Source organism: Dermacentor albipictus, chromosome 8, assembly GCF_038994185.2.
Source record: "Dermacentor albipictus isolate Rhodes 1998 colony chromosome 8, USDA_Dalb.pri_finalv2, whole genome shotgun sequence".
NCBI classification, from domain to species: Eukaryota; Metazoa; Arthropoda; class Arachnida; order Ixodida; family Ixodidae; genus Dermacentor; species Dermacentor albipictus.
In genome coordinates, this window is record NC_091828.1 from 13,881,957 (window position 1) to 13,896,400 (window position 14,444).

A 14,444-nucleotide genomic window follows, 5' to 3' on the forward strand; every position below is an offset into this window, starting at 1 on the left:
AAGGTCGAGATACTTTAAAGGCACCTGCGCCCATGATCTTTCTTTTGCCTCAGCGCAGTGAGCACGATTAACGAGAATAATCTGGAGGGCATCCGGTGCAGTCGCGAATGCATCATGACAAATGTAGCTCGCGTCGCCTGGCGTCTGTAGTAATATCAGTGTTGGTTGTATGAACTTTATGCATAATACGCTTTGATACGGTACCGTAACGGAATGGGTCTAGAGGACGGTGTTGGTACATTTTTTCGTACCGCCCTAATCCTATACCCCCACTACAAACACACACATAACCCCCTTTTTTTATGTATACATACAATTCCTTGCCATGACTGATCATAGCCTCCTTTATTTTTGAAAAATAGAGGAGGCTATGGACCGATTGACCAGTTCAAGTTGCCAACTTGTCAGTAACTGTCGTAAGAATCACTGTAATAAACAATTCTACGATCGGATTGTTTACTTTCATTTTTTGTTGTAACACTGAGGACTACATAGAACTTTATTTTGTATATGTGAGAGAAGTATGTAGATATAACGAGCTTAAGCCAATGTGCGATACACAGACAAAGCAGCTGCTACAACATGAACTGCATTGAGGGCCACACAACACATATGTAATTAAAGGTGCAAAATATAGGGGGAAGCTTCAAAATATGCTCTGTAGCACTGCAAAGTATAACATATATTGTATGCGTACAATAAATGTTCAAAAATACAATGCATCAATGTCCCATTTGCCTTCAAGTTTATTATGAAGTTCAAGTTTACTGAAGTTTAATATGAGCATATGTACAACAGGAATCTACTAACACACCCGCAGTCAAGGTGGCTGTTCGAGGTGTGCTGGGTGCCTCAGTGTAAGAAAAAGAAATTGGGTAAATGTCGACACCAGTGCCACTGCTTCTTGCCTCTGATCTGCACGTGCCTCTGCGGCATCTTTGTGCACAAGTGTGCTGGCATGGCGAGGCGTAGGAGTCATCCGAGAGAAAGAGTATTGTTTACATGGAGAAGTGGCTGTTCACGTTGCCTGTCATTTTCCCTCAAATGTTTCCTTGGCGACTAGGGTGACACACCCGCAGTCAAGGTGGCTGTTCGAGGTGTGCTGGCTGCCTAAACGAAATAAAAAGAAATTAGATGAATGTCGATACCAGTGCTATTGCTTATTGCCTCTTACCTGCATTTGCCTCCACGGCCTCTTGGCTTGCGGAGTCTGTATGAGGGAGCTGCTGTGGCTAGGCGTAGGCATTGTCTAAGCAAAAAGAAAGGGCCATTTAAATGGGGAATTATGGAAATAAATGCAGTTGTTATGTCTGCTTCTTGCACTCTTTTTGCCTAAAAGTTTTCAAACATAGTGTCCAGAACACACCAGCACTTTGACTGCTTCTGCTTTTTACCTGCAGGTGTTGCTGCGAGATCCTTAGTATGGCTGCGTGCAGCATTGTAACACTTGGTGGAGGCATTTGAAGTGGTTGCCAAAAATATAAAGAATCATCCTTGTCTGCACGAATGCTTTCAATTTCTAAATGCAGTGGTAACTATCACTATTGGTGCAAGGCCCCCCCACATCTATGTGGCAAGTGCCATAGCTCGAAACTGAATTGTTCCTTTAGTGTTTCATAAGGCATCTGATATGTCCACATTAGATGTGATGTGTTTGTTTTTATTTATCCCAGTGTGGAGAGAGCATCATTACATGGCTGAAGTGCTATAGCGCCAAACAGACGACACAAGAAGACGAGACACGGATGAGCGCTTATGTCCGTGTCTCTTCTTCTTGTGTCGCGTGTTCTGTTTGGCGCTATAGTACTTCAGTAATATGCACCAACTAGTCCAACAAAAAGTTCTGCTGGAATATCAATAAATGTTTTTTTTTATTTTTGCGTGTCTTGTTTTTTTGTTTATTTCTGAATTTATCATGATGCTAAAGTGACTTATATAATGGCAATCAGCTTTTCTTTTGCAGAAAAACAATGCATTTCCTGACCCATTGTTTGACATCCCCTCACTCGCATAATTTTGCAGAGTATTCTACCTATATTGACTTGCTTGACCTCCACTAAAGAGTCTTGCATTTTCAAATACGACTCTTTCCTTAAAATCATTTGACACTTCTCATAATTTCTGTACCTTGGGCTTCTGATACTCTGCAGTCACCATTTTTGCTTGTTTCTGACTAGAAATACCTTCTTTAATTTAGAGCTTAAATTTTACTTTTGGAACACATGGAAGGGCTTGCCATTGCATATCTGCATAAAAGGGAAACATGTTTCATTAAACATTTGCAAAATCCAATTGAAGATTGATGAATGCAGCTTGCAGTGTGATATGACTGAATGAGCCATAAAAGTAACTCATCTCACTTGGTAAATGAAAGCACATATTAGTATGATGCACAAGATACGTTACACTAACGTGGTGGGTTCTGTTGCTTATACAGCAAATTAATCGGTGCGCGAGAAAAAAATTATTTTTGCATAACCCTTGTACACACTGACTTAAGGAAAATGAGCTGGAGCTGTCCACATGATGTACTTATTTTACCTGCGAGTATGGTCAATAAAAATGTGTCCCAGCTGCTTAGTGGTATTCGGGATTATTCGGGATTCGGGCCTGTTGTCGAAAATAATTGAATTTTGAAAATGCTCGCAGGGATCTGATGTGCATATTTGCAGTTTATGGATACATGTAAAAGACTCAGCATCAAGTGCAAGTGAACGGTCCCCCAGGCCCGGAGTCGATCATGCAAATAGATTTGCTGCACAAATGTGTGACCAGAAAAGATATTCCACATGAAATGGCATGCAAGGAAGTGTTGAAAATATTGTACAGTTAATAAAACGCCTAAGCTATTAATATATGGGTTCCCTATTGGAAAATCCTATTTAAATTCAAACTGGGTTATACAGGTTTAAACTGGTTCTAACAGGGACCTGTTTAGCAACAAACAGGTATAAACAGGACCAGTTTACACATGAACAGGTTTGAACGGGGTCCCGTTTGGCATGCAAACAGGTATAAACTGGACCAGTTTACACACGAACAGGTCTGAACGGGGTCCCGTTTGACATTCAAACAGGTATAAACTGGACCAGTTTACACGCGAACAGGTCTGAACGGGGTCCCGTTTGGCATTCAAAGAGGTATAAACAGGACCAGTTCACACACGAACAGGTCTGAACGGGGTCCCGTTTGGCATGCAAGCAGGTATAGGCATGACCAGTTCACGCAGAAATGGGTCTTAACAGGAGCCCTGTTTGCAACTAAACTGGCTTATACTGGACGCAGTGGCACCATATAGGGTCGCCTGTTTGTCACAAAAGCTGGTTTAATCTGGAGCTTTGTGGCAACTATACTGGATGGTATCATGCATACCAGTTTAATGCTTGAATATAACTGGGGAGGAGCTTTTTTATTGTTCGACATCCTGACAATTTAACCCCTAGTGCTAAATTGGGCCATTATCAAGCTCTACAGAAATTGCGTGAACACCTCGGAACATTCACAGACCAAACTGCGATATGCTAGCTGCGAATTTCAAACCGATTCCCGGTCCTGCCCAGTTGAAAAAGACAACAGGAATTCCTGCTGCATATACAGAAATTTCTGTTGTACGACAGAAGTTCCTAACGTTTCTGTAGCTGCGACAGACATTTCTGACGTTACGACAGCAATTCTGACGTCGCAACAGAAACATTCGGTCGCGACGGCCAAGAGTTCTGAAGTCGCAACAGAAGCACTTTCCGTCGCGGCCCTTTAAAATGTCAGCTTCGCATCGGTGGTGTACACTGCACTTTTCTCTTGCGCGGTATTCAATCGTGCTTCTCTGAAGCCGGCAATACTGATAGCACCGACACCGGTATTAAAGTCGACGTGGCCAATTGTTATAATTGTGCCGTGACGACGCGGCACCAGCAACGCGCTACCGGCCTCCTCAAAATCGGCCGCTGATCAAAATCATACCATCTGCGGGAATGGCTGCGTATCCGCTTTGTTTTATTTGGTAAGATGGGGCACACAGTCCTGTGGACTTACATGTGCGGTTACACTGACACATTAGTTAATTTCCCAGAAATATTGCACGAGCTTATGCGAAGCGGAAAAGAAGTTTTGGATTGTTCCACAAAGTTGCGTGAAAAGCTTTCTCGCTCGGGTCTCATTAATCTGGTACAGCGCTGCCGTGAGAAGCCAGTATACTGTCCGGATCAAGACTCACCCACGAGTGTTTATGTAGCTATTTTGCATTGAACGCACGAATTATATGCGAGCTCAAAAGTGTAAAGAGCAAGAGACAAGTGTCGAAATTAGCAGTAAAAACCTTCAGTGTCCCCGGTCACCGTTGTCTATTTCTGAATTTCTTATTAAATATGGATATCGTTACAGCAAAATTGATGTTCTAGCATTCCACGATGTACCTGTCGATGGTAACAACACTTTTGCGCATATAGAGATACGGCAGTTGACGCGACCGGTGAAGTGAAAGCGCATCTTGGCTTTTAAAATGTAAACAGCAACCCAGAGAGAGATTTATATTACTAACCTAGTCGAGGTGTGGGCGTGTTCGGCGTGGTGCGGTGGTAAGATGCTTGCCTCGGAATCGTGAGGTCCGCAGTTCAAATCCTGTGCGAAAGCTTTTTTTTTCTACTTTCTTTTTTTTTTGTATTAATAATTTTTCTTAACCTTAAAAAGGTCTCTGTCAATTTTTAATCAAATATATTGATCAGAAGCTACAGAATTTTCGACTACAAGACGTCACACTACAGAGAACAGAACGACAGTCACAACGTCCCAAAATACGACAGACTGAAAATTTCCTGTTGTGTTATTCAAGTGGGTGGGACGTCTATACGGCGTATACGCACATTGCTGTCCTCTCTATTAAAAGCAACGTTGCTGAAACACGTCGTACAAGACGCTGTACGACTCGCATAACATCGAAATACAACGCCGTCACCATCCATGAGATCACCGAAAGCACGGTCGCTTTCGGTGGCGGCCTACAGATGGCAGCACAGGTAGCGCCGGTAAAGTTACAGGTGATATTATTTTGCCGTCTTCAGCCTTAGCTACATGTGAGTGCGCGCTGCATTGACGCCGTCCGATGCAGTTGTTTAATCGTGTGTACGCTGTGCCGAGAGTAATTGTGGTGCATTTTGTATTCATTGAGAATCACAAAACCCCTGGGACCGCGTAATGTAGCCCGCAGTACCCTTCGTGTGGTGCGCCGATGTCGAAGGTATGAGCCTTCGCCACTTTCTTTGTTCCGGGCTCACGAAAAGGATCTCCTCCTCTGGCACTCTCGCATCGTATCACACTGTACGGAAGAATTTGGTGAAAATTGTGCTCTTACGTCCTGTAGTTGATCCGCAATTCAACAGTGTGTGCGCCGGAAGGACCGTTGGTGCAGTCGATGCCGCGGCACCTGTGACGCTAAAAGGAGCGTTTTCCGAGTACGCCTAGAAAGGTAAGTCCGGCGCTTGCGCGCATTCTTCCTGTCTCTGGTTCGTGAAGTGTGCGTTCTTGTACGTATCGCAAGATCCGTACAACAACCGAATCCGAATGAGTAAAGCAGCAAGAATTATAAATGTGCTTTTCAAATGGTTGTTCTTCATGTCGCAGTGCACATTTAGCAAAAAGTTCCATGGAAATTGCCCTAAAACGTATTCATGTTACCAACAGCTCTATCTGTGGTTTATTTACTTTCACCTATGAAGCACGCTAGCGCGGGTGGTTCTTTGATCTAAATGGGCACAAAAATTCAAGCAAAGAAAGTTACTGTTTGTGTACATAATTTTTCATTGAGAAATGGTATAGGCATTTCCAGAAGTAGTACGTCGATGTGTCGTCTTCACAGCTAACAGCTGCGCGAGATAGCACCCGATTTCTTCGTCGACGCATGGCCAGATTTTCAGCTTGTATGGAAATTCGTCTGTTTATAGAGTGTCGTCAGATGACGTGTATTAGTGTTCTGTGTGTTTTCGTGTACTTGTAAAGGGTTCCGATCTTGCAGAGAAGCCGAAATTACAAAAGCAATGTTTCTTTTTAATCGAAAAATCTTTCTCTTTTCTGTATTGTCTCTCCAGAAAAAGAGGTGGTCTGTTGAAATTTTGAGCGCATCGTCCTTTGGGAGCAGTGCTTTGTTGCGCCGCATAAACAAATTAGGTTTTGGAACGCTTTTCATGTCCTAAGGAATTTTTTGATAGTACAACTCACATTTCACGTTATACAGCTGTACGTTTGTGTGAACCTTTTCATAGTAGATTCATGTTTGCTACAGTTCGATTTACGTGTTATTTAACCGCCTGTGATGTTACGGTCAGATATTTGCACAACCAGTTGCAGCTTCATGTAACTGGTTGTATGAGACTTTTTTTCAAAATATGACGTGATCTTTTTATATCACAAGTTTGCAGTTGGTTGCAGGGATTACAATAAATTAGGCATTTATTATTGTTTAGGGATGACAAGATTTTGTGAACCAGAGGCACCTCCACATATGCACCTGCGGCACTTCTGCAGCCTCAACAGCACGGCAAAGTACCTGATGAGCATGCTGTGACAAGGTGCGTGCAAAGCAGTTGCTGCCACTTACACGAGCTGCAGATTTTGTTGGTATCATCCATGTTTGGAAACTCTCCTGAATTTTTCGTGGGTTTACAAATGTGGGCTCATTTTACAATTTTATGAATGTCACTTTAGAAAGACAATGAAGTTGTGTTGGTTAAGATGTTTTAAAGCTGTTGAGAGATTAAGGGCATGACATTGTTAAAATGCATGTAAAAAATAAATTGTAATGGTACTGGTTTATTATTAGCGATGCAATATCTCTAACGAGAACATCAGAGGGGCACTTGCTTTAGGGAAGTTTGGTCAGATAAATTCATGGAGCAGCGTAAAGTGGCAGCAGCAAACACGCTGAAAAAGCTCTGTAATCTAAAAAAAGAAAACAAAGTTGTCAGTTACTGGTTTCAAGTTCGCTGCTGCTTTTTGTGCTGCACTACAAGTTAAATAATGGTTGATAATGTGTGTGTGACGTAATAGTTCTGCGCAAACACACGAGGTGGAGAGAAGTAATTATTGAAGGGAAAATCAGACATCCGCCCGCTCATAGCATTTGCTACAAAGGAAAGCCGCACAGTTGAAGAAAAATTCGTCCTGGTCCGGGACTCGAACCCCGGACTACCACCTTTCCGATGCAGCCACTCTACCATCTGAGATAACCAGGTGGCTAGCACATGGCAGGGCGAAGTCGAATTAGTTGACAACGCGAAGCAAAGGCAAGGGTTTGACGTAATATTTTTTCCCCTTTATTAATTACCTCTCTACACCTTACGCGTTTCCGCAGAACTATTACGTCAGACCCTTGCCTTTGCTTCATGTTGTCGACAAATTCGAATTCGCCCGGCCATCTGCTAGCCGCCTGGTTATCTTAGATTGTAAAGCGGCTGTCCCGGAAAGACAGTGGTCCCGGACCTGCACGGTTTCTTTTTTTCAACTGTGAGGCTTTCCTTTCGAGGAATCCGTACGGGTTTCTTTTGTAGCAATTGCTGCGAGTGGGTGGATGTGCGATTTTCCCTTTATTAATAATGTGTGTGAGTATGCAACAATGCGGGTGCTGAGAGCAAGCTTTAAAATAATGTGTGCTATGTCCCCGACAAAGAATTTAGTGTCTGCAGCATTTTTACAAAATATTATGTTCACAGGTTGGCAGGTATGACATAATGTACAACGATAATGTACAACACTTTTGCTGTAGATGCCATATTCATAACGTCCATTTTCTGTCTACTTGAATCGTATATTTAGAATTTGGCCCACCTTCAGTTTGATCAAGTTACATAGGTAGCCCCCTCTGAGGTAAATATAATTAGGGGCTATTGTAGATAAGCATGATATACCTACTCACTGTATTGTGACATATATTTTTAGGGACTGTGTTGTGAGGCATGCATATCCTTTTACCTGTATGTCTTGCTGTAGGTTGCCCGACAAAAGCATAAATGCTCTGCCCACCTTTATTATTGTGCTTTCATGTAGAATTCTAACATCTGTGCCCACATAGACTCCATGTTCTTAATTACATTTTTCTAAGTATTCACTGTTGTGCATTCCATTATTGTGTTACATTACTGTAACAAAACACTTCAAACAAACAACTTCAAAACAAAAAGCCACGAAAGGTGGCTTAAAAGTGTATGATGCTTGGAATTCTACATTCCATCCCCTAAAGCGCTACCAGTAGTAAAATATTCCTAATTGTCTTTTTATAATAATATTTGGGGTTTTACATGCCAAAACCACTTTCTGATTATGAGGCACGCCGTAGTGGAGGACTCCGGAAATTTTGACCACCTGGGGTTCTTTACCGTGCACCTAAATCTAAGTACACGGGTGTTTTCGCATTTCGCCCCCATCGGAATGCGGCCACCGTGGCCCGGATTCGATCCCGCGACCTCGTGCTCAGCAGCCCGACACCATAGCCACTGAGCAACCACGGCGGGTTAATTGTCTTTTTTTATAAGCTAGCTGCCAGATACATAGTCTCATTATGAGAGTATGTTATTTTTTTTTTCTTTGGTCTGACTTGTTTTGTTGAATGTTCTCTTTGTTAGTTGAGAATTTGTTTTCTTGCCACCGCATGCAATTCTCCAACTGGAGCCTATGAGCTATGTGTATAATAAATAAGTAAATTCCTAAAGCATGCGACAAACCATGCAGTATAGCATTTAAATGTTGCCAGTTTATAATGCTTCTTGAGTGCAGCGCATCATGGAGCTTGAGGCTGATCTCTTCAGATGTAAAAAAATGGCAGGTTATGAAAATGTGGTCCTACAAACTGCTGGTTACGCATGTCAGTCAGCCTGTTGCAGTGGTCACAAGTGAGAATGTAACCAAAAGCTGGGCGTGCTCGGCCATTTTGCATATGGCACAAGATAAAGCTTCACCTCTGCTATTGCTTCTCTTATAATAATGGCCTCCGAGTATACATGCCGAGTTATGCTTCTGGGGACACTTATTAGTTAACCTTATCAGGTAATACCATTAGCCTTATGGGTGCTATAATGTTGCAGTGCCTGCAGGATGGCCAGCATTACAATACACATTAAAATTATTGCACAAGTCATGCAATGGTATCGGGATTGGCCCACCAAGTGACACCCTTTAATTACACTATACCTGAGATCAGCCCAGCTCACTCAGTCAGGGAGACATCCATGCATAAGGGGAGGGGTATAGCAAATAGAGGGCGTTTGATTGATCTTTCTCACATAGATAGCTCATACATATCTTTCTTAAATTGGATGCTTTGTTGCTCAAAGTGAAGTTACTTATGTGCATAATGTCAGCATTTCGATCCTATTTATGCCTAACGAAAGTTGCTTTGTTCAGCGTCACTTTTTATATTGTTTCGCTTGTGATTCTAAGCTCACTTGTTTTATAGCTGCTATAGGTATGGCTGGACCTGGAGAAGGAGTGTAAGCAGACCATGCTATGTTGCTGGTCTGCGCTGATCTCCACATCCAAGTTGGTCCCGCGACAGTTGGGCGCCATTGTGCCTTGCTTCATTGACAAGGTGATATAATATGGTGAGCTTGTACTTTAATATCGGTATTGAAAATTATGTTAAGGAAAAAAGACAAGGATTGGTCTTTATGATAGATACACTCATGTTCTTTCTTTAAGGCGTTCTTTTGACACTGTTCTGCATGGACATATTTTTAGAGAATTACAACAGTCCTTTATTGCAAAGTGCCATGGCGCTAGTTTATGCGTTAAACTAGTGCTCTTTCACTAAAAAAAGCCGTATTTAGCACGCAATTCACAAGGAAAGAAAGGAGGCAACAGGACAGAGTGCTACTAACAGTTCAGTATTATAGCTCGCACAGTAATATTGTGCAAAAGGTGAAAGGGGGGAGAATAGATCTGAATACATATTGTTTGCACAGAAACAAAAAGGACGCATCACATGGTGAGTGTGACACTTGTTTTACATTGATATGAAGCAGTCTCACTGCCTAGTAATTCTCTGCATGGGGAGCTAGTGCTAGGTTCCTCGTCATACATATAAGAAAAGCCTCAGATATCTCTCCAGCGCTTTTGTCTTTATATTTTGTCACGATCAAGCAGCTTTCAAACATAGGTGCATGTGCACCGAGAGTAGTGCACTACCACTGCTAACTGACCCACGCATCAAGTTTGCTTGGTCACGCTGCCAGTCATTTATACATTGGCCGGTTTATCCGATGCAGCCTCTACTGCACGAAATGGTATGTGATAGACACTGCACCTGTGTACTGTACGTGCTTTCTTACATGATTTTTTTTTTCAGAGATAGTGATGCAGGCTTTTTCATTATTTACATGCCTACACAACAAACCAAGCATTATCTGTGCTTAGAAAGAATTGTAGGAAAATCCAGCATGAGGCAACTGTTCTCAGCACGAAACAAACTTGATTCGTTGGTTTTCGTTCATTATTGCGATCACACTAAGGCAGACAAGCTTGTAGGCTGTGCTTCTGCAATTTGTACAGCACACTGACAGCACTGGTGTGGGCCTCATCTGTGGGCTGACTGATGGCACCTTCTACGGCGCAGACCACTTGTGTTGGGCGAGGCACCAATGTTGACGTTTGTTCCCTTGTGCAAAACAGCAGTCCTAGGTTTAGAGTAGTTGTAGGAAGACAAGGTAAACATAACTTCCATGGCTTGAGTGGGCTCATTTCTCTTGGGGCATCTAGCTTTTTTTCTTGCAACTGTGCAGAGGTGCTTCCCTAGAGTCAGCATGAAAATGGCATAGAGTTGTGCATTTGGGAACTCCTGAACAATGATCTGCCATAGTTAGGGCCTTGCGAAAATGCATTGTCTACCAAGTGGTAGAAGGTGCATTATTCAGCCACTGATTTCCTGTTGGCATGATTGCACTCATGCTGTCAGTAATTTCTTGGCTTGCCGAATTATCTTGAGGCCCCACGCTGATGATGCTGCCGATTTCTTCATGTGCAGATTTTCAGGATGAGGTTTTTGCTTTGCAAACGTTGTTGAAAGGTAGGTGGTGCTTACAGGTAGCTATTCTAAATATTAGTGAAATGAATTGGCCCATCTTGCTTCGTCAAACATCGTCACGCCGACATCAGTTGCACAAACAAAAAACCTGGCCTACTTGCAGCGTCGTGCACGAAGAAACAAACAAATCAGCTGCTGGATTGTCTTGACATTGCATACTAAGCTGAGACCGGAACTGCTGTAGCTACAAACCAGGCAGAAACGATGATGATGAGCAGGGATTTGCAGTAGCGCCACTTCGTGGGGCAGCAAGGAGGCTCCGTTCAAAACAAAAATGGCGTTCAGCAAGTAGAACCATGCAACGGTCAGAGTCGGTGCATGGTGCTCTCGATCAAGTTGGCTCAAGGATTGTCCGAAAAATCAGACGAGAGGTTGCAAGGCGTCCGAATTTTTGGAAGTTGTTATACATTATGGTCCATGGGGAGAATGGCGATGCTGTGAAGCAGACCGAGTAATCATGTCCGGAAAATCAGTCGGCGACTGTACCTATACCTATGTGTCTATGTATACCTAGTTGCAACAGTGTTTGCTATGATCTATGCCAGAATTGCTGTTGCCCATAGATGCACAACATGTCGGGTGTCAAATTGTTAAATACCTTGCAAAAGTGATCTACGCCAAAATACCGCTTCTGCTATGTTTCGCTATTGCAAGAAATTTAGCGGCTGCTGGCACCTACCTTAAAAGGCTTTATATGGTCTTCGCATGGCCAGGGCCTTCTACTTTTGTGAGTTTGCTTATCTCGAAATTTACCCCGGTTTTTATAACTTGAAGTTGGTGGGATCCCTAGTCTCCTTTAACGTGTACCCAATAGAGCTTACATAGGGGTTTTGGCATTTCCCTGCCATCTAAATGCAGCCATTGTGGCCAGGATTCAATCCCATGCCCTCTGCCTGAGCAGCGCAATGTCAAAGCCAGTACACTGCGGTATTTTGCTGGCAGAAGGGTTTAGTTTCTGAATAATTTATTATCTCAACCTGTCGGTGTTGTTTTTAAAAGTATTTCATGTTTGTATTCTGTTGCTTCAATACTAGTAGTTATTGTTAATCAAACGATGTGTCCATCTTTTTCCTATAAGACTTGCTTCAATCGCCTGCTAATTATGACAGCTTATTCTCCCACAGTAATCCATGTTCCCTTGAAACATCGGCAGTGCATGAAACCACATATTTTTCAATAAGATTTATTCATTATCTTTTATGACCGGAATGCTGAACCTTTCTTATCTGTGAGAACATAGGCAAATTTGCCTATGTGCTAACCTGTTGCATGAGTCAAGATAAATTATTGGCTTTACTTTTTCAGGTGCCCTGCTCGCTCTCACCCAAGCAACCCACTCCAGCGGTCTTCTCTCGGCAGACTGGATGCATCGAAATACCATTAGAAGGTCCAATAAACAGTGCTTGGGACATTTATGACATGCTTTTATTTAAGCCGGAGGACTTCAGGCTTAATGAAAGCTCAAGTGGGTGTACAGAAATACCTACGTAAAGTATACTTGTCTTTTTCACTTACAAGTACATGCCAATACTTTGCCTGACATTTTTCACCCCAAAATTACGCTTTACTGTGGATTTGTGAACAAACCATTACAGCAAAAAGCACTGCATTAAGACGAGTACAAGTAATCGAACATATACTAAACTTGCAAGAATTACATTTGCATACTTGTAGTAAATATGAAAATGAGGTACAATCTTCTTCAGGGTGCATTTTCTTGTAGGTCATACATAGAGAACGTACTCGTGGGTCATACAAAACTTGTTCATGATGTATCACATCAGTGTTGGTAGTGCTAATCAATTTATGCCGAAAATTGTGTTCATCTTCGTATCAAGCAATGTACCAGGCAAACCTACATATGAAAGTGGCATTCTTGTTGCGAACCTAATGCAGATCTACTTCTCTTCAATGCTGATCGCAAATACACAAGTGTACAAAATAGGTGTAAAGAGTACATTATATTAAGCAACATCAATCCATTCTGAAAGGACCTGGTATGGATGTAGCAAAAAATAGGTCTGAACAGGGCCAAACAGGTCTGGGTTAGATAGGACGGGATTAAACGGGTCAGGATTAAACAGGATTCAAACGGGTCAGGATTAAACAGGATTTAAACGGGTCAGGTTTAAACAGGATTTAAACGGGTCAGGTTTAAACGGGAATAAACGGGATTTAAACAGGTCAGGACTGAACAGGATCAAACGGGGTCCCGTTCCATAACCCTATTTGATGAAACCCGTTTGAAAACAAATAGGATTTTTTAGTAGGGTTGATGCACTCGTTATGCAAAACGGAGGTGAGGCGTGCAGACAGGACACAAGAGTAGAGTATTTACAAGCAAACAACACGAGCGCCGCCCACTTCTCTACTCTTGTGTCCTGTCTGCATGCCTCACCTCTGTTTTGCATAATGAATCCTTACGAACTAGCTCAGCTTTCTGTCGTTCTAAGTCTCGATGCACTCGAGTTCGTCCGCATTAGGCACTCGCCTCTTGATTACTTCGTGGCACAGAAATACTCGGCATCAGGCTGTTTTTCTGCTGTGGCCTTTGTAGAAGCATGATTGTTCAAAGCGCAACAATTAAACAGATTCTTTGAGTTGCTTGTGGCTTCGCCAGTACAATTCCGGTGCGCTGGTCCGCCTGTCCAGCAATTTCCTACTGAAGGGAAACCTGCAAATAAAAACACCACTCCGCATGCAGAAAAATGCTCTACTGTGACGCTTCTCAAACGATTGTGATGTACCACAAGAGCTGCCTACTCGTGTGATATTGAGTTGAGTTGAGTTGTTGTAGGCTACTGGTGGGAAGCCTTGCAGTTGCTGCCGGCAATTGCTCCACCGTAGCGACACTTACAATAAATGTCACATAATCCGACACAGACCTCCCAATTACAAATGTTCACTCCTCAGTTCACTATGTAGAAACCAAATCCGTGTCCTGTAGGTAATTTAACAGAAGCCTACACAACCGGTTCCCGCGCGGGAAAACAATGTCCTGAAGAGAACTGTGAGGAAGTCCTGCGTTCTTGAGGGACCCGAATAACACCCGCCTTTCCACATTATACACAGTACAGCACATTAGGTAATGTTCTATGTCACCGCACACACCACACGTTGAACATAATGGTGATAACGCCAGGCCAGTCTTGTACATCCACGCAGGGGTACGAGCAGAGCCCGTGCAAATGCGGAGCAGTAAGGTGGCTTGGTTTCTTTTGAGACCCTTGATCACACATGGCTTGTGAGGTGAGCTCCACAAAGAACAGAAGTGGCACGACACCGCTTCTCTGAAGAGTCTCTTGTCTTCTTGAGGCACTTTTCTCAAAGGACGCCCAGGCAGCGCTCTATGGGCGAGGCTGTCCGCCATCTCGTTGCCTAT

At 42.9% G+C, this 14,444-nt stretch overlaps 1 long non-coding RNA gene across 1 annotated transcript; it reads left to right on the forward strand.

The window, feature by feature from the left end:
- The first annotated feature begins 5,012 nt into the window (after positions 1–5,012).
- Positions 5,013–12,477, forward strand: LOC139048621 (uncharacterized). Its single transcript, XR_011507830.1, has 4 exons — positions 5,013–5,461; positions 6,456–6,560; positions 9,440–9,584; positions 12,368–12,477. It is a non-coding gene; the product is annotated as an uncharacterized lncRNA (long non-coding RNA).
- The last annotated feature ends 1,967 nt before the right edge of the window (positions 12,478–14,444 follow it).